This window comes from Vulpes lagopus, chromosome 15 (genome assembly GCF_018345385.1).
Source record: "Vulpes lagopus strain Blue_001 chromosome 15, ASM1834538v1, whole genome shotgun sequence".
Classification (NCBI taxonomy): domain Eukaryota; kingdom Metazoa; phylum Chordata; class Mammalia; order Carnivora; family Canidae; genus Vulpes; species Vulpes lagopus.
This window is the reverse complement of record NC_054838.1, coordinates 17,201,518-17,221,445: the sequence shown is the minus strand read 5'-3', so window position 1 is coordinate 17,221,445 and position 19,928 is coordinate 17,201,518. Positions and strand designations below refer to the sequence as shown.

At 42.1% G+C, this 19,928-nt stretch overlaps 1 protein-coding gene across 2 annotated transcripts in view; it reads left to right on the top strand.

Moving 5' to 3' along the window:
- The first annotated feature begins 12,365 nt into the window (after window positions 1–12,365).
- Window positions 12,366–19,928, top strand: part of IPO7 (importin 7) — an 88,978-nt gene continuing 81,415 nt past the window's right edge. Inside the window, exons 1-2 of one of the 2 annotated variants that reach the window (XM_041729775.1) lie at window positions 12,366–12,661; window positions 16,118–16,197. The gene's annotated coding sequence lies outside the window, so the exon portion shown is untranslated. The remainder of the gene's footprint in view (window positions 12,662–16,117; window positions 16,198–19,928) is intronic. The other variant, XM_041729776.1, reaches the window with a different exon arrangement.

Genomic DNA, 19,928 nt, shown 5'->3' with positions numbered 1-19,928 from the left:
TGGACCAACTGGGTGATCCCAGCCATCTCAGCACTGGTGGTAGCCCTGATGTATCACTTCTACACAGCGGAAGATTAAACACGTTCTCAGAAGCCAATGAAAGAAAAGACTGCTTTGGACCAGGGAGAAAGAAGCCAATGTTAACTGCTTTAACTGATAGAAACTTTCACCTAAAAAATAATTTTAATGCACCAGTTTCCCTTTTCTACTACTTTGAATCAAACCAAAAGAGAACTCTTCTGTTCTTTCTACTCCTGAACTCTTAGAATGTGCCTTTTGTTCATCAACTTTTTTTGATGTTCCATCATTACATAATTTACTTATTATAGGCGTGATCTTTTAAAAATATATCTGGCTTAAAAAAAAAAAGTTGGACACTTAACCTACTGAGCCACCCAAGTGCCCCTCACCAAAGATTTTTTTTTTAAGATTTTATTTATTTATTCATAGACACACAGAGAGAGAGGCAGAGACGCAGGGAGAGGGAGTAGCAGGCTCCATGCAGGGAGCCCAACGTGGGACTCGATCCTGGGTCTCCATGATCACACCTCAGGCTGCAGGCAGCGCCAAACCACTGCGCCACCAGGGCTGCCCCACCAGGGCTGCCCCGAAGATTTTTTAAATTGGGTTTCTGTTATATGCAATTGAAAGAGTTCAGAATTTCTTTTCTTTTAAGATTGTATTTATTTATTTGAGAGAGAGAGCATGAGCAGAGGGGCAGGGCAGAGGGAGCGACCTGATTCCAGGACCCAGAGATCATGACCTGAGCCGAAGGCAGATGCTTCACTGACACCCGGGTGCTCCAAGTTCAGAATTTCTGATGGTAAAAGTTGTTGAACCCCAGGATGGTTTCCAAGAAAGGCTTTCTTTCTAAAGAAACTCTCCAAGAATTGCCTAAAATGAACAATTGTTTTCTTAAAAAGGCCTGAAATCCAAATTTCTTCCTATCATTTCAAAAGCAAGTGACCAAGAAGAAATCACTCAATTGCATCATCTCCCTGGGGAGGCAGGAGTATTAATATCCCAATCTGACGTATACAAATGGGTACAAAGATACTGAATTATTTGCTGTTGTTATCCATCATGTCAACAGACCTGCTAGAAATGGAAAAGTCTTTTTACCCTCAGGATTTTTTTTTTTTCAAAAGTAAACTGCAGCACATCAGCAGTTAATAAGAAGGAAGGTAAACTTCTAGAGCTCATTTACTCCATCCAAGTAAACACTAGCCACTGTCTTAGCCAAGTACACTAGGTAGCTTTAGGCAAATGAACCCTTGAGCAGAAGATATGATTGGGAATGAGCTCCTTTAGCATCTAATCTTTTTCACCCAGTTATTTCGGTACAGCTTGCCTCCTCTAAATAATCTTTCATCATTTATTCTTTAGGGAATCTGAGCATTGCATTGCCTTTTGAGATCTGGTTGTGAGGCATTTCAAGTCCTTTGGTAAGAGCGGGATTTCCCACTGTGAGAAAGGTATTTTAACTAGTTACTTTGAAGGGGGGGTGGGGATTGTGCAGGACTTTTACTTCCTAAATTAAATATTTCTGAATTGTTTGAAATGTTTACAATGAGTATGAATTGCTTTTATCATCAGAAAATAATGTGAACATATACTCCTTTAACATGTTCAATGCCAAAAAATATATATAATAACATTTCAATGCCAAATAAAAAAGCAACACACAGAAAAGATACTTTAGTGTGGAGCTCTCCGAGGGGAACAGTGTTTTCTCTAGCATCTTGCATATTTCGTGCTTTTTCTCTTCTAATGATGAAATCCTGTGCTTTTCTAGAAATGCTAATGTCTTAGCAGAATCACAATAACCTCAGGTCTCTGCCTCCAGCCTTGCCCTTTTCATTCCCCACACTGTTACCAGCGTGATCTTTTTAAAACAGATCTGAGTATGTCTCATCCCTACTTCAAGTTATCTGAGACTTCGCTTCCTCTGCAAGCCTCAGGGACTCCATAAACCAGTCCTTACCCACCTGCTTCTCCAGCCTCATTGCTCTTTACCTCTCACCTTGCTCTTTAAGTTTCCACAATACCAGACTAAGCTATAAGACACAGCATCTCAAGGTCCAAACTGAGTGATCTCCTTATCTGCATAGATAAGGAAGTACAAAGACTTCTCAAAAGACTTGACTTTGCTGGGGCTGGACTCAGGTGTGCTCCTGTGAGTAGAACCAAAGTCATAGGGACGGAGACACAAGAGTTGGCACTTAAGTGTGTGGAGTGTCATCACCTTGGTGATCATCTGCAGACATCTCCTCATTCCTACCCTAACTACAGCAGAATCACCAGCACATTTCTACATCCCCTTAATAATGTTTTTTTCTGTGATCTTAGGGGCTTGACCTAATTCTCTGGTGGCTGTTGCAATGTCTGCAAAATGGATCACCTGATATTTCTAACACAGAAACAACCTCAAAGTGAATGTCATGTAGATCACAGGCTGCTGTGGCTTAGTGTTACTGGGCCTCTAGAGTTCCTGTTGTTGCTAAAGGATCAGGAAGTGGGGGGTGGGGAAGGGCCTTAAGTAGGAAGAGAGCCCACACCAGAGTAGTCCTGTGCCCCAAAAGACTGTATTATCAAAGGCCAGCTTCTTCCTTGTCTGCTCTTAATTGTGCAACAATTGGAAGCACCCCAAGCTTTCCTCTTAGACATGCACAATTTATTATTGAACTGATGTGCTATAAGAACACAAAAAGTTATGTGCTAATGATTGCACCCAGGGCAAACACACTTATAAGTGGTTAAGATCTACAAAGGAATGTGCCAAGATATAATTAGTAATGTGTCAGGTTAGTGATACAATAGGTAGCTTTTTCTTTTAAAATGTTTTAAATAAGGGTCGCCTGGGTGGCTCAGCGGTTGAGCATCTGCCTTTGGCTCAGATAATGATCCCCCGGGTAGTGATCCCAGGATCCTGGGAATGGGGAGCCTACTTCTTCTGCCTATGTCTCTGTCTCTCTCTGTGTCTCTCATGAATAAATAAATAAAATCTTTTTAAAAATTGTTTTTAAATTAGTTCATCTTTTAACTACTTGCTAAGAGAAGAGGGGGTGGGAAGGGAATAATGCTGCCTCCTTGAGACCTGAATTTCTAGCATCTAGTGTAATGGAATGTATGTATACCATATAACCTGTTCTACTCCAGGAGTCACCACAGAGCTCAGCCAAATACAGCCATGGAATCAGAAAGTCATAGAAGTTACCTTAAAGACAGTCTAGCCCAGTTCTTCCTTTTATAGAAAAGAAAGCTGAGACCCAGAAAGAGCAAGTGGTTTTCCACACTAGCCCAGCTAATTAGTGGAAGAGATGAAAAGAAAAGTGAGACTTCTTACCTTGGATACAAAGAAAAGAACAATTTTATTTTTTCTTACTAGTGTCATAAATAAATAAATAAATAAATAAATAAATAAATAAATAAATAAAATTAACACAGCTCATAACCTTGACTGACAAGCCTGACTTTTTTCCTTCTGCTTTACCAAATTCACTCTGTTAACTCTCCCTTCTTATCTCCTTAACTTACCACGTCTGGTCCTCCAGCCTTTGCTTACCCCTCAAGTGGGATAAGACATCAGTCTTTACACCCCACAATGCTGCAGACTCAGATCAGATTGTCCCAAGTACTCTCTCCCCACACTCTGCTCTAGTCCCCAGCGACCTCAGGACATTTCTTCCCTTCAGCACATGTGGCCATTAGAAGTCGGTCAGTCTCCCCTCATGTCAGATCCATATTCTTTACCCCCCCACCCCTTGACTGGAGAGAGAAAAACACAGCACTCTGAGAGTTCTCTTCAAATAAATCCTCACGTTTGAAGCCTCTTCTCTTGGACTGTCTTTTCTCAGGCCCCAAGTGGGTGACAGGTGATAGGTTTCAGGACCCTGAATTAGGGGTCTACCCTCTGAGCAAGTCATGCATAAATGATCCAACTCATCTCCTTATAATATGGGGGCACTTGCCACCTATTATTCTAAGTTCTGAAACTAAGGAAATAGGGAAATCTCAGTTAACATCCTGTTACAAGCCCATCTGTTTCTTTCCCAGTTCTCTTTGTTTCTTAATACATTCCAGCTGAAATTTTTCAATTTAATTTTTTATTATGTAATGCATTCCAATGAGAGCATAACATGCCTCTTACATTTTGTAATTCGTTAAACCCTGTGGTGGGACCAACCTCTCCCTTCTTCCCCTTAGCTGAGGCCATCAATAGCACCTGCAGGCTCAGTCTTGCTCAGGCATGGGGTCCTACACTAAAGAAGGAGGAATTTATGGTACTTATTCTAGGGTTTCCTACTAAGGCTGTTGTTAGTCTGAACTTATTATGTACAAGTTCTATTAGATAGCTGAACTTTAGGGGATATGCCTGGGTGGCTCAGTGGTTGGGCATCTGCCTTCAAACCAGGGCATGATACTGGAGACTCAGGATCGAGTCCTGCATTGGGCTCCCTGCTTGGAGCCTGCTTCTCTCTCTGCCTATGTCTCTGCCTCTCTCAGTGTCTCTCATGAATAAACAAATAAAATCTTAAAAAAAAAAAAAAGCTGACCTTCAGTCTCATACTTAAGACTCAGCCCTCCCTGCCTTGGACTCCAGACCCAGTCTATGAATTCTAGCCTAGCACCTCACATCCTTTCATGATAGCCCTACAACTGGGCCATCTCCATTCAATGGTCTACTCCTTGGGATTGGAGTGTCCCTGAACTTTAGCTCAGTGACTGGGGTCCAACTACCTGCTGACCAGACTTATCTGTTTGTCTAAAATCCTGAGTATTATCTATTATCTCAGAATTCTCTCTCAGTAAGACAACATGTCATTTTCTTTCTGGCTTCATATAGCAACTGCTTGCCTATGATACTGTTTGCTATTTGTCAGTGTGCCCTCTCAGTGGCAGATTTGGCCTGCCTGGTGCATCTGCAGCTGACATTGTGTCCCCTCTCAGCTGGCCCTAGGCCACCACAGAACTCAAGCCAGGCATGAACCATTTCCCTTGAACAGAATGTTTTATTTCTGAAGAGCCATGCAATCCTTGGGACCAAACCAGGAAAAGCACAGCCCTGTGTAGTGAGCCCTTTGAGGACAGATCATAGAATTGCCTGTAGTCTCTATTCAGGCAGAGCCAACCATGATCAGAAACCATTGAGTCCTAGTCCTAGTGAATGTGTGTGTGATGGTTTTTCCTTCCCCATTCTCAATCCATAAAGTTCTGTCTGATAGGGTTGATCCAAAATCCAGCATTAGCCCTGGCCAACCAGAGCAACACAATATACCTTGGACATAATGATTGTTTTGGGGATGTGCATGTGACCCAAGCTGGGCCAATCAATGACAGTCTTACCTGAGGATGATAGAGATGCTGTCTGCTAGAGATAGTAAATTGGTAGAATGTAACCTGGAGCTGCTGGTGGCCATCACTGGGAATGACGTCAACTCAAAGAAAAGCAAAATTGAAAAAAAGAAGCAAATTTCTTACATGGATCCAATCCTAAGGCCAGCCATCCAACAATGGACCCCTTGGTTTATTAACCAACGTATTTACTTTTATTGTGTAAGACAGTAGAAGTTGTATTTCTCTTACTTTAAAATTAATACACCTGGGGCACCTGGCTGGCTCAGTTGGTAGAGCATGCAACTCTCAATCTCAGATCATGAGTTCAAGCCCCACGTTGGGTGTGGAGCCTATTTTAAATAAATAAATAAATACAATTAATATAACTCATAAGCCTGACTGAAAAGACTGACTTATTTCCTTATGCTTTACCAACTGGTTAAACCTCCAGGGTGGAAATACAGCAAAGAAAAGCAAGTTGAAGAAAAACATACTCAAAAATGTATTCTTTCATTCATTCAACTATTACATAAGAACAACAGCATAATGCAATGAAAACAACACAAGGTTCAGTGCCTATCAGAGCTCTGTTCAAATCTTAAATCTCCTATTTTCTAGCTGTATATAGTGGGCATGTTAATACCTCTGAGGCTTTGTTTCTTCTTTTGTAAAATGGGAATGGTATCACCTACATCCTAGGGTTATTAGGAGGAATAGATATAATGTGTATGGTGCCTGGCACTAAAAGGTTTTCAATAATGGTGCTTATTTTAATTATCAAACATCTTGAGCAGCAAGGTCTTGGGGCTAGGGGATTTTTTCTTTTTTTAGATTTTATTTATTTATTCATGACACAGAGAGAGGCAGAGACACAGGCAGAAGGAGAAGCAGGCTCCCTGCGGAGAGCCCGATGCAGGACTTGATTCCAGGATCCAGGGATCTCAACCCAAGCCAAAGGCAGCAGCTCAACCACTGAGCCACCCAGGTGCCCCATGGGGCTAAGGGATTTAAAAAATGAAAGCAAGGGGTACCTAGCTGGCATAGTCAGTAGAGCAAGCAACTCTTGATCTCAGGGTCAAGTAGGATCCACATCTAATGTGGAGCCTACTTTAAAAAAAAATTGTAAAAAAAAAACAACAAACCAACAAAAACAGCAATAAGACTTGGCCACCACCAGAGATTTAAAATCTAAGGAAGAAGCAATGTTAAATAGAGAGAGTCAATGTAAGCTGTCTTGTGACTGGCAGAAGCCTTGATAACTGGAAGGAAGGAAGATAATTCCCTCTGAAGTGATCAAAAAAGGCTTCATGGAAGAAGTCAAATCTGGACCCTAGAATAAACAGAATTTTTTAAAAGATTTTTATTTATTTATTTATTTATTTATTTTAGAGAGAGAGAGCAAGAGAGTGCAGGGGGAGTGGGAGGAGGAAGTGAGGGGAAAAGGAGGGAAAGAGCAGGGGGTTAAGCAGACTCCCTACTGAGCACAGAGCCAGACTAGGGGCTTGATCCTAGGACCCTTGTTGGACCCTGGCTCACGGGTGCCAACGCGTCCCGGTGGACGCCCCAGAGACTCAGACCCCAGACAGGCAGATGCAACAAGCAAGAGGGTTTATTGGACGTTTGCGCAAACGGGCTCTCCGAGGTGGCAGAGCCCCGATTAGCAATTACAGGCATCTTTTAAAGGCAAAAAACCGCGGGAGTAGCATAGCATTGATTTCTTTGAAGGTCAGCACGACCATGTTCAGGGACTTTCCCAGTCAGGGCGAGGGGAGATAGTTTCTTTTTTTTATCTCGCAAAAAACAGAATGTTTTTGTTACTTGAATTCATGGGAGGCGCCTGGATGAGCTGCCTCAGGGTTAGGCCTTGTCCCACTTGCGGGCTGGGGGGGGGGGGGGGGGGGGGGGGGAGGGGTGTTCTTCACGCTGAGATCATGACCTGAGCTAAAGTCAGACACTTAACTGACTGACCACCCAGGTGCCCCTAGAATGAACAGAATTTTTTTTTTTAAGATTTTTATCTATTTATTCATGAGAGACAGAGAGAGACAGAGAGAGGTAGAGACACAGGCAGAGGGAGAAGCAGGCTCCATACAGGGAGCCCGAAGCAGGACTCGATCCCGGGACTCCAGGATCACGCCCTGGGCCAAAGGCAGGCGCTAAACCGCTGAGCCACCCAGGGATCCCAAGCAGAATTTTTAGTAAGTGGAGATTGTGAAAAAGAGAAGTCCAGTTAAAAAAAAAAAAAAAAAAAGGCAGGAGTGAGAAAATTGCCCTATGTGTGGGATTACAGGACATAGCAACATGGTTGGAGTGCAGAATCCATATAGGAGAGGGAGCTAAAACCGGAGAAGTTAGCTGCTGCCAGTCCAGGGGGTGGGTGTGCTGAGGAATGCAGCTTCTGCCCTGTTCTCAGGGACTAGAATCTTTGAATAGAATCAGGTGATGGGAACCTTTGAACATTTTTGGATAGTGTTTGTACAGGATGAAAGTTCTGATTGATCAGAAAATCACTTAGATCCTCTTTCATACTGCACATTTCTACCAGTTGTCCCTAGAAACCCTGCCTCGTGAACCACTGTAACTAAGGACAGCATGTTATAACTCTCAGCCACATGTGCACGAAAAATGGTTGGGAAACATCCATTCAGAGGCAGACAAACTATTTCAGAGACTATTGTATGTGCTCAAAAAGCTTCAGTAAAGCTGTGGGAAAAAAGAGCAGGTGGATAGGAGAGGACCTGTATTTATCTTCCCTTGGACTCCTACAAGTATTTCCTCCTAGCTCCTCTTTCTGCCTTTGATCCTTCTCTATTTCTGACTATTTCATATTTCACAATCAGATTAATCTTCCTGTTCTGATCCTATCATTCCAACTCCAAAACTCTTAATGATAAGCCACAAGACACTATCTACAGAACAGACTGCAATTCTTTGGTTTCCCATGGAAGTGTCCTTTTGGATGAGGTGAAAACCACCTTTTAGACCTCACTTCCTACTATTTTTTTGTTTTAAAGATTTATTTATTTATCTGATGGAGAGAGAGCACAAACAGGGAGAGGGGCTGAGGGAGTAAGAGAGAAGCAGACTCTCTGCTGAATGCAGAGCCCACCCCAAGAGGCTCCATGAGGGGCTCCGTGTGGGGCTCCATCTCATGACCCTGAGACTATGACCTGAGCCTAAGTCAAGAGTGGATGCTTAACCGACTGAGTCAACCAGGCACCTCAAATTTCTGCTATTTGTTGTCAGGTATCTCTGGTCCAGCCAACCTGACTACTCAAGATTTACTTACTATCCTGTCTCCATGCCTCTTCATGCCACTCCTCCTGCCTAGAATACCACTCCACAGCCTCCTTCTCAACTACCTCCTTTTTTTTCCATTCCTGAAGGCTCAGTTCTCATGCCTTTTCTGACCTCTTCTCTCTGCCACCCTGCTTTGATAGTATTTCTCCATTTTAAACTCCCTTAAAACTTTACCCATCTCTCTGTTTATGTGTGACTCATTTGCTTTAAAACAAAACAAAACAAAACAAAAAACCCACTAGTAGTTATTTTTTAAAAAATCAAAATTTAAAATACAAAACAGTATAAGAAAATAAAAATTGTACATACTCTCACCACCCAAAATCTCACTCCAATTTTTAAAGTTTCATATTTGCTTCCATATTTCTTTTTTTTTAAGATTTTATTTTTTTTATTCATCAGAGACACAGAGACACAGAGAGAGAGGCAGAGACATAGGCAGAAGGAGAAACAGGTAGGAGAAACTCCCTGCAGGCCCAATGTGGGACTTGATCCCAGTACCCTGGGATCACAATCCGAGCCAAAAGCAGACACTCAACACAGTAACCCAGCCATCCCAGATTATGATATTGTATCCTCAAATTAATATTAACGGTATCATGATATATATATCGTTTTGTATATTGCTTTTATCACCCAAAGCTATTTTTTGAGACTAAATCAGGTTGATAAATGGATATACTTTTATTTACCCATTACTCTGATAATAATTTAGGCTGCTTCCATCTTTTTCCTTTTATAAACAATAGGGAAGAGAACATCCTCATACTCATTTCTTTGTACACATGGGTGAGAGTTTCTTTGGGATACATATCCAGAAGTATAATTGTTAGGTGATAGGGTATGTACATTAAAGAAAATTGTTAAGGGGTACCTGGGTGGCTCAGTCAGCTGAGCATCCAACTGTTGATTCCAGCTCAGGTTATGATCTCAGGGTTGTGGGATTAAGCCCTGAGTCCAGCTCAAGTGCTGGGCATGGAGCATGCTTGAGATTTTCTCTCTGCTAAAATAATAATAATAATAATAATAATAATAATAATAATAATAATTGTGGTTAAATAGACATAAAATTTACCATCTTAGCCATTTTTAGGTATACAGTTCAGCAGTGTTAAGTACATTCACATTGTCGTGCAACTAATCTCCAGAACTCTTTTCATCTTGCAAAACTGAAACTCTAAGGTCGTGTACATTGTTAACACATTAAGTCCATAATTTATTATCTACTAAACGGCAAGCTTGATAAATGTGTGATCAACATCTTATTAATTTAACATTTAAAAAAAAGAGCCTAATGCAGTAGTTTAACAGGTAGACACAACAAATATTTGTTAAATGAATGAAGAAACTAATCAATCAAGAGGAATGATATTATTTTCACAATTTTAGCGAGATAAAAATTCCTCATTACACAGATGAGATGCTGGAACTCACCTCTGGCAACCTTACCTACTTGGAGCATATCCTGTGAGCCAGAAAGGGACAGCAATGACCTCTGACAAAAAGAAAAACAAACAAACAAAAAAAACGAATGCTCTAAAAATATACGTATTTTACCATAGGAGATCCCTTTTGAACATTTATATTTTTTTGGAATCTACTTACTAATTTAACATTTCTATTATAAAAATATGGCATATTTGGTGCCAAAATTAGGAGACCACAAAAAAATGTATAAAAATGGGTTTTAAAAAAATCACACTTTGCGATGCCTGGGTGTCTTAGCAGTTTAGCACCTGCCTTTGGCCCAGGGCTGAAGGGGTGGTGGGATCAAGTCCCACATCAAGCTCCCTGCATGGACCCTGCTTTTCCCTTTGCCTATGTCTCTGCCTCTCCACCTCTGTGTCTCTTATGAATGAATATATATATATATATTTTAAACATGCTTTGATGCAGATAGGCAGACTGGTCAGAGTTCCCCTCAAGAAAGGACTTACTGCCCAGCTACAGGGAGTGACAACATTCAGCTGTTAAACCTCTTGGTCATCCTCAGCTGTCCAGCCACTCATTCTCTCAGAGTGGCCCCAGCCAATGACTGTGGAAGGTGGTGGTACAAAGGCCTGTTTATTTCCATCCTCCAATAGGCAATCTCTCCTCCAAAGTTCCGTGCTGTGTGCTGGGAAAGATTTTGTCTTGGGACAAATCTTGGGAATGTGATTTTGTCATCACATGTGCTCAATTCCACTTCTTTCTTTTCATTGGTTTAACTCCCTGACAAACTTTTTCACTAACTTCAACTCAGCATTTGCTTCCTATAGAACCCAACTGACACAATCTTAATTCTTTAATCCTAATTCCCAAAGATACACACCATATAAGCATTCTAAAGGACTTCTAAGTAATCTGTTTACTAAGAATATATGTGCTTTTGCATTCCTTTTTTCCCACTCATTGAAATTAGCATTTTAGTATGAAATTAAATAATTCTCAAAAATGTGATTTAAAAATCATCATATGAAGGCATCATGATTTTTTAGATTATTGCACTCTGTTAGATATTTACGTTGCTGCTTGTTTTTTTTTCTGGCTTCTAACTAAATTATCCTACAATGACTATTGTATACAAATCTTTGCCATTATCTGTAATTATCACCTTGGGATCCCTGGGTGGCTCAGCGGTTTAGCACCTGTCTTTGGCCCAGGGCGTGATCCTGGAGTCCTGGAATCGAGTCCCGCATGGGGCTCCCGGCATGGAGTCTGCTTCTCCCTCTGCCTGTGCCTCTGCCTCTTTCTCTCTCTCTGTCTATCATGAATAAATAAAATCTTAAAAAAAAAAAAAAAAGTGAACACCATCCAGCCTAAAAAAAAAAAAAAAGCTTTAAAAAAAAAAAGAAATGAAATTATGGGAGGGCACCTGGGTGTCCCTGTGGTTTGAGCGTCTGACTTGGTTTTCGGCTCAGGTCATAATCTTGGGCTGGTGGGCTCAAGCCCTTAGTTGGACTCTGTGCTCAGTGTGGAGCCTGCTTGAGGATCCTCTCTCTCCTTCTGCCCCTCCCCTGCTCTCTCTTTCTCCCTCTCTAAATAAATATATTTTTTAAAAAAAGAAATGAAATTATGCAAGGGTGAGCTTGTATGCTTTTATTTTTATCCATATAAAAATGAATTTAAATTTTTTCATTGAAAATGTTCATTGAAATATCGAAAAATATGTCAATGCTTTAATACCACTAAAAAATGTATAGCGAAAAACAGTTGTCTTCTGCCTTGATCCTCTTTATAGCTCAAGGACAACCGTTTTCCACCTTTGCTGTCGCTTTAAGTATTTACCTCCAGATTTAAAATAATGTGTTTTTGTTATTTCCTGACGTATCTGCGTTAAACATGCTTTATGGCCCTGCTGTTGTGGTAGATAAGGATGAAGCACCCTTCCAGATACAACAAATAGACAACCACACAACCTCACTTGTTTCCCATCCTCTCAAAGTAGTTAAATCATCATTTTGGCTTTTTTTTTTTTTAAGATTTATTTGAGAGAGCACGTGCGAGAAAGAGCATGCCTTTCCAACCTTTTTCCTTTCCCCTCTATTCACTTCTTTGCTCTCTGTCCTGCTCATACTCAGAGCACTTACTACACAGTATTGTAAGTACTGCTTTTGTGTTTATCTGCCCAACCCCCAGCTCCTGCAGAGGTGCCACAAAGTAAGATGAAGAGTAAGCAAAATTTATGGGAGGGGTGGGGGTGTGGGCGAGCCAGGCTTTGGTGCCTTAAATCCTAGGAGAAGGACTTTGTACTTAAACCGAAAGAAAACAGGAAAGTGTTCCATTATCTGGAGCAGGTCACTGTCTTGATGAACATAGTGTGCCTTAAGAATGTAGCAGGTCGTTGCCGACCGGATGGGAATGCGGCAGAACCAGTTAGGAAGTCCTCGCAGTGACCCTGCGCTGGAGGGAAGACGAGCGAGATGGTTGCGGCAGCATGGAGAGAGGAAGAACTACATCTACTAGCTATGGCAAAGGAAATGATAATGAGAACTGAGATTTGCCGAGTTTCCACGATTGGCTAGGCTGTGCCAACACCACCAAGGTGGGTACGGACGCACCCCCATGTTGCCCATGTGCCAAGTGACATCTGGCTAGATTAAGTAACTCTCTGGGGGTCCCACGCCTGCAAGGGGCTGGGCTGAGCTGCCAGTGCAGGTCGTCCGGCCCTTAAGACCCAGGGCTGCCCTAGACCAAAAACGCCCGGGTCAAGGGGTCAAGATTATCAGCTGTCGGGCGGCCCGGGTGGATCCGCGGTTTAGCGCCGGCTTCAGCCCAGGGCCGGATCCTGGAGACCCGGGATCGAGTCCCACATCGGGCTCCCTGCGTGGAGCCTGCTTCTCCCTCTGCCTGTGTCTCTGCCTCTCTCTGTGTGTGTGTCTCTCATGAATAAATAAATAAAATCTTTAAAGAAAAGGAAAAAAAATATTATCCGCTGTCTGCACTGCGGGCCCAGGAATATTTTCGCTGAGCCCTGCAGTCCTCCACCGCGAAGGGCCCTGCAGGCCCAAGCACGGCAGGGCCGGGACGCCTTAACGAGCGTCAGGCCCTTTCGGGACCCTCGAGGCCCGCGTCGCGGCGGCGGAAGCGGCTGAGTCACGGCGGGGCAGGACCGCGGCGCGCGAGGCGAGGGCCTGGCGCCCGGCGGCCCCTGCCGGGGGAGCGGTGACGCCCGGCGGCAGCGCACTCGGGGGGCGGCGGGCCGCTGACGGCGACCGGAAGAGCTGAGTCAGCGCCGGCGCGCGGGCGGGGGCCGCGCCAGCTCCCGGCCCGCCGGCTGCACCGCCCCGGGAGGACGCGGGTCTGCGCGGGCTGCGCGCGGGGGCGCCCGGGGGTGGCCGCGGAGCCTGAAATGTGAGATGTTGAGGGGCCGCGAAGCCCGCAGCGGGCACGCAGGTTCCAGTGGGAGCTACTGACCTTGGGGAAAGAGACCAGCTTTGTCGCAAAGACCGGATAGATCTTTGACGATCAGAGCGACTTGCTCAGGTCCGAAAATGACTCGTCCATCTCAGTTCCAAAATGCAATAAGTAATAATTAAAATAAAACACACAATTTTGTTCTTTTTTAAAGATTTTATTTATTTATTCATGAGAGACACAGAGAAGCAGAGACACAGGCAGAGGGAGAAGCAGGCTCCATGCAGGGAGCCCGACGCGGGACTCGATTCCGGGTCTCCAGGATCACACCCTGGGCCAAAGGCAGGCGCTAAACCGCTGAGCCACCAGGGATCCCCCTTTATTATTTTTTTTTAATGCAAGAGCAAAGCTTCCAGAATTCCGAAAGAAAATAAACCTTGGAATAAAGATGTACCTCAAATAAAGTTCTACCTGCACAGGGAGCTTTCTAGAGGTCGCTGGTTAACTTGATCCATAGATCTTTCTCCACTTTCTCCCCACTACTATACTGGGACCAGAAACCCATTTTTGTATATTTTACTGTTTTTACTCAAGCTGGGTTTTTTTAAGTCAAAACGATACTATAGAAATTTCTGGGGGAAAAATGATACCTAATTACAGTCCCTAAAACTGGAAACCACAATTACTTTTGCTTCTCCCCTTACATTTTTGTTCACAGTAAGAGGTTTTTACATAGCTGCATCAGAGCTCTCATTTTCTATTTTACTGTCTTCACGTAATGTTTTATAAACATTTGCCCATGTCTCACAGATCCTCAAGATCCTTACTTTAAATAACTGCAGTATGCTCATCACGTAAACTACTAAATTATCCTCCTGCAATGTGCTTGTAGATTATTGACTAGAATTACTGTTGTTTTTTATTGTCCAGGTTTGTCTTCCATCAGGAAACCTCACTGGGCAGAAGGGTGGAACCTGATGTGGAAAAGTGGCTGCCAACCATTGCACTTTAGGAAAGCTTATTTTCATTTTAAGAGCAGGCATAACTTCTCCAATTATTCTTTTGATATTTTATCCCACTTGGATAATCATAGCCTTTCTTTAATGCCATAAGGTATACATTTATCTATTTATTTTTAAATATTTTGTTTATGCCTGGATGGCTCAATCGGTTAAGCATCTGCCTTCTGTCCTCAGCTTGGGTCAGGATCTCCAGGGTCCTGGGGTGGAGCCCAGCAACAGGCTCCCAGTTCACCGGGGACCCTGCTTCTCCTCCTCCTTGCTCATTCTCTCTATGTCTCTCTTTCTCAATAAATAGAGACAGAGAGAGCAGGAGCACAGGCAAGGGCCGAGAGAGAGGGAGAAGCAGACTCCCTGCTGAGTATAGGGTGAGGGGTGTCAGTAGAAGTTGGATGCAGGTCCATTGCAAGGTGTGTCCCAGGACCCTGAGAATATGAACTGAGCCAAAGTGCAAGCTTAACCAATTAAACCACCCAGGTGCCCCATCAGGTATATATTTTTAAAAATTAGACCTTTCCAGGAGTCTGACAGAAGTGGGATTCAGAGTAGTGTCAGATATTTTTGGATTTTCATCAGGCAGTTTATGTTTAGGTGTTAGGTTTACAGCCTTCTGTGTGACTTGGAACAAATTATTTAACCCATGTCAGTCTCGGTTTCCTCATCCAAAAAATGGAGTTAATAATAGTACATTCCTCATGAACTGTTGTGAGAACTTGAGATCACAGTGCTTAGAATGATGAGTGCACATAATACTCCATAAATGTTTTCTTATAAATACTGTCTTTTTGCTACTAAAGACAACAGTAGCCTTGTATAGAGCAGTGACAGGCACATCTACCATGGTTACCAAGGCTGAAATTGTAGGAGTTCCTTGCAAACTTTCCCCACCATTTGAAAATCAACTCAATGTATAAGCCTTCTTGATCAGATCAGTAATTTCATAGAGAAAATGGAGAAAGCTAAAAAGAGATCTGTCACCAGATCTTTGGAACAAAGTTTATATTTAGGAACTTGTACCTATTTGGACCCAGTGGGACTGAAGGTGTGGGGGGGGGGAGAGAAGGAGATCAAGAAGCCGTTATTTTTCATCTTAAACTCTCTAGTACTACATTGTAACTATGCAAATATATTATTTATTTCTTGTCCTTTTTTTTGTTTTGTTTTTTATTTTTGTTTTTGTTTTTTTTTGTCCTTTTGTTTTGAACTTTTGGCCTGATTTCTTGCTTTTGAATCAGAAAGCTGGATAGTTCTTCAAATAAAACCAATCTGAGTCCTACATCTGGTTCTGGTGTAACACACACTAGAATTTTCCTTTTTCATTTTTCTATCTTAAGCACTTTTTGAACTGTTATCATTCATTCATTCATTCATTCACTCAACACAAACTTGTTCAGTGGCTATTATGGGCCAGGCACTATGCTATATGCTGAATATGTTTCTTTAAATAATCAACCAAAATTTGGAACATGTGTGTCAGCTACCTATAATAGATTTTTGTTCAAGACTTTTATTGCGGTTCCTTGGGTTTGTTGCTAGAAAATCTGGAGATGATCTAATAGAATGTAGCTTTTTCATTTTCTTTTCTTTTCCTTTCCTTTCCTTTTTTTTTTTTTTTCTCCCAACAGAGCTGGACCTAGAAATTCTGCTTCGGACTCCAGGGTCCTGCACATAAGAAATGTAGATACAACTGACTTTGGGTCCTGTGGTAAGGGAATCACTTCCACTAATGCTGCCTTTCTGGAGCTCTGCCCTAAGATATGTTATACCAAAGGGCCCTGAGGGTACTTTGCTGGAGATGTTATTTGATTCAAATCAATTCAATTCAAAATCATATACTGAGTGCCTACTACTTATCAGCACTGGGGTAGGAGTGGGAGATCAGCCAAAGATGAAAACAATCCAGACCTTGAAGCTGATTATCATTTAGGAGTCTTAAATCTTCCTGAAGTTTGTTCTGATCCAGACTCTTGTCTTTTTAAAATCTTTAATGGGTATCTTTTGCTTTCAGATTTTTTTTTTTCATCTCAAAAAATACTAAATTTAACTGGACACTATGCTAAGAATTGATGATACCATTTCAAAAAGTTACATTGCTGATTGCAGCGTTGTTGATAGCATCTGAGTCACCAACACAACAAGCTTGTATCAGTCCAAATTGCAACTGTAACATTTATAGTTTTGCTATGTATAGTTTCAAGCATCTGACTACTGCTTCATAACTTCTGGTATAGCTATGCATGAGCAATTACATACTGAAATACATATTATTTTATTATTAATAACTTTCCTTTGTGTTTTTGTGGGACTTTTTTTTGTAATACAGTTGAGCACTTTGTTGATTTTTTAAAAAAATACATGTCTGTGTCGTTAGACTATAGTATCTTTGTACCCCATTTAAGAATACTAGAGAGTTTGAAAAAAAAAAAACAAGAGAAAAAAAAGAATTATATAAAGAATATTACAAAAAGGGGTTGGATAGGGAACTCTGAGAACTCTGGCCTAGTCAATTAAATCTGTAGTCACAGATTTTAATTATCCTGGCACACTTATCACACTTATCCTGTCATCACTATCTTGTCCCAGGTTTATTCCTCTTTGTTACACCTAAGATCAGGCCAAGTTGCTTTACTTAATATGCCTAGTATGGGAGCAGTGCCTTCCACCCCCACAGCTGTGAGGTCACCTTGTTCTATACCACAGGACTCTGTTACCTTTGACACATCTAATTGACCATTCTATTCATAGCCTGTCCAATTGCCCAAGGGAGTTGCTCAATGGGGATGATAATAATTAACCAGATCAATCAAATTTTCTCTTGCAAAGATTGAATTTGAGGCCCAGACAATAAAGTGGTTAATAGCAGAGTCAGAAGATGAAAGACATACAAAGAAAAAAAAATGTAACTGGAAGTTATGACATAGCAGAAGCCAGGAGTAGACAGGATCTTGAGTGTGCAGAAGTAAAATAAGTTATAAATGGTAGTAGATGCAAGGAACAGCATCCCTATGTAGTGAGAGGCCATAGAGAGGGATCCAGACAAAATATCTGATCCCTTGAGCTGCCTTGGGTCTGGGATAACCTCCCAGTCCCCAAATGGAATTTAATCCCCATGAAGCCTCGGCCCTGAGTGATTGAGATTCCTGTCTTCTTTATTTTCCCACATAGCCTTGGAAGTAATTCTTTTTTAAAGATTTTATTTATTTATTCATGAGAGACAGAGAGAAGCAGGCTCCATGCAGGAAGCCCAATTGGGACTCGAACTCGGGACTCCAGGATCATGCCCTGAGCCAAAGGCAGATGCTCAACCACTGAGCCACCCACACGTCCCGGAAGTAATCTTTATCACTTAAAGTAATGTTGTCTTTGCAACCAAAGATCCTAACTACCATATTCTCACAAACCATGCTCTCCCTTTTCTGTGCCTTTGTCATCTCCACTTGCATTGTTCTGCCCTCAGTCTTGTTATTGCACAATTCAGTGCTATGTATCCAGAGTCCAGCTCAGATGCCACCCTCTCCAGCTACCCATCCCTACCTAATATCTCAGCTGTAATGACTCCTTCTCTCCTCAGAGCTCCCATTTCTAGGGCTTTTAAGAATATTTTTCACTCTCAACACTGTATTATATAAAACATCATCTCATGGGGCACCTGGGTGGCTCAGTGGTTGAGTGTCTGCCTTTGGCTCAGGTCCTGATCCCGGGTCCTGGGATGGAATCCTGCTCGGGCTCCCTGCAGGGAGCCTGCTTCTCCCTCTGCCTATGTCTCTGCCTCCCTCTCTGTGTCTCTCATGAATAAATAAAATCTTAAAACAAAACAAAACTCATCTCTATTAGATTATGAGCATCAAGGGACACCCGAGTGGCTCAGTCGGTTAAGCATCTGCCTTTGCCTCAGGTCATGTATCCAGGGTCCTGGGATGGAGCCCAGTACCATCTGGCTCCCTGCTCAGTGGGGAGCCTGCTTCTCCCTCTCCCTCTGCCCTACCCCCTGCTCCTACTCTCTCTCTCTCTCTCAAATAAATAAATAAATAAATAAATAAATCATTTTAAAAAATAGATTATGAGCACCTTGAAGTAAATAGAAAGACTATTATATTTTTCCCTCTTAGCAGAGCTAACCATGCCATAATGGTGGTTAATTATTTACTGCTCCTTCTACTGATATGTTGTCTTCTCCCCATTTCTCAGATCTTAATCCTTGCATGGTATCTACTATCCTTAAGAACATGGCTTTGAACCACTAGATTTTTCAATATGTGTTAGCTGAATGGAAGATCTTTTACTTGAGAGTAGGTCAGCATCATATCCCATGAACTAGGCATCAAAAGGATACACCCAATATTTCAAATTAATGTTTTCAGAAACAAACATGTTCCTCTTTTGCATTGCACGTTTATTCTAATAGTGTTACTACTCTGCAAGTCACTCAGGCTTAAAAACTTGCCACTACATCTAAAGTTCCATTGCCATAGTTTGGGTTTCCCCCAAAGTAGAACCAGGGATATAATGCCAGTAGTTTATTTGGAAGTACAATTGCAGAGGGCAGGAGTGAGGAGTAAAACTGGGAAGGAGAAAGAGCCAACATGAGCGAAGGTTCTAGGTGTCTGCTACCAAGGGATCCTGGCCTGTGACTCTGTGAGATTTATGAAATGTATCTTGGGACCATCTGACCAAGAGAAAAAAAGAGAATCATCAGTTCTTATTCCTAATTGGTCAAGGATTTGCCTCACAAATTGTTAACCTTCCTGCACTTCTAGGTTGCACATACATAAAAGCCAAACAGTTTCTGTGGGTATATTGTAAGATGGCATCCCAAAAGCCCTGGTGTAGGAAGTGAGAGGCCTGCGGTTCAGGCATGAGGTGAGGCCCAGTCACACAGACAGGGATGCTGAGAGAAGATATGAGATTCCTAGGTCAGAGGCAAAGGGCTTTATTACTTACTACACAGCAGGCAGCATAAATTTTACATTCATATTATTACTCTGTTTCTGGAGTAAGTGTCAGTCTCAGTAGGAACCAATTGTTGTCCCTCCAGGGAGGAAGGGATCTGATGTAATTAATCTGTTACCAAGTGTCCAACTGGTTTCCTCAAAAAATGGAGTAATAATGAGTACTCAGCATTTATCTCTTCTGCTGGCAAGTTGGACACACATTAGGTAACAACAATCAGATCATCTTTGATGAGAAAGAACCCATAATGTTGGACCCATGTATAGCTCCCATCCCTGCTATGATGGCCACTCCATTAATAGGGCCATTATTAAAAAAAAAAAATAAGGCCATTATTTAAGCATTGGAATTGCCAAGGAGAGAGTCTGACTGGCATCCATAAGACAAGTCATCCTCCCCGCTTGGTTTCTGAGTGCCTTTCTTGTGATGTTTAGTCTCTGGTGGACATCATAACGAGGCACAAAGAGCTACATACTTTGTGCCTAT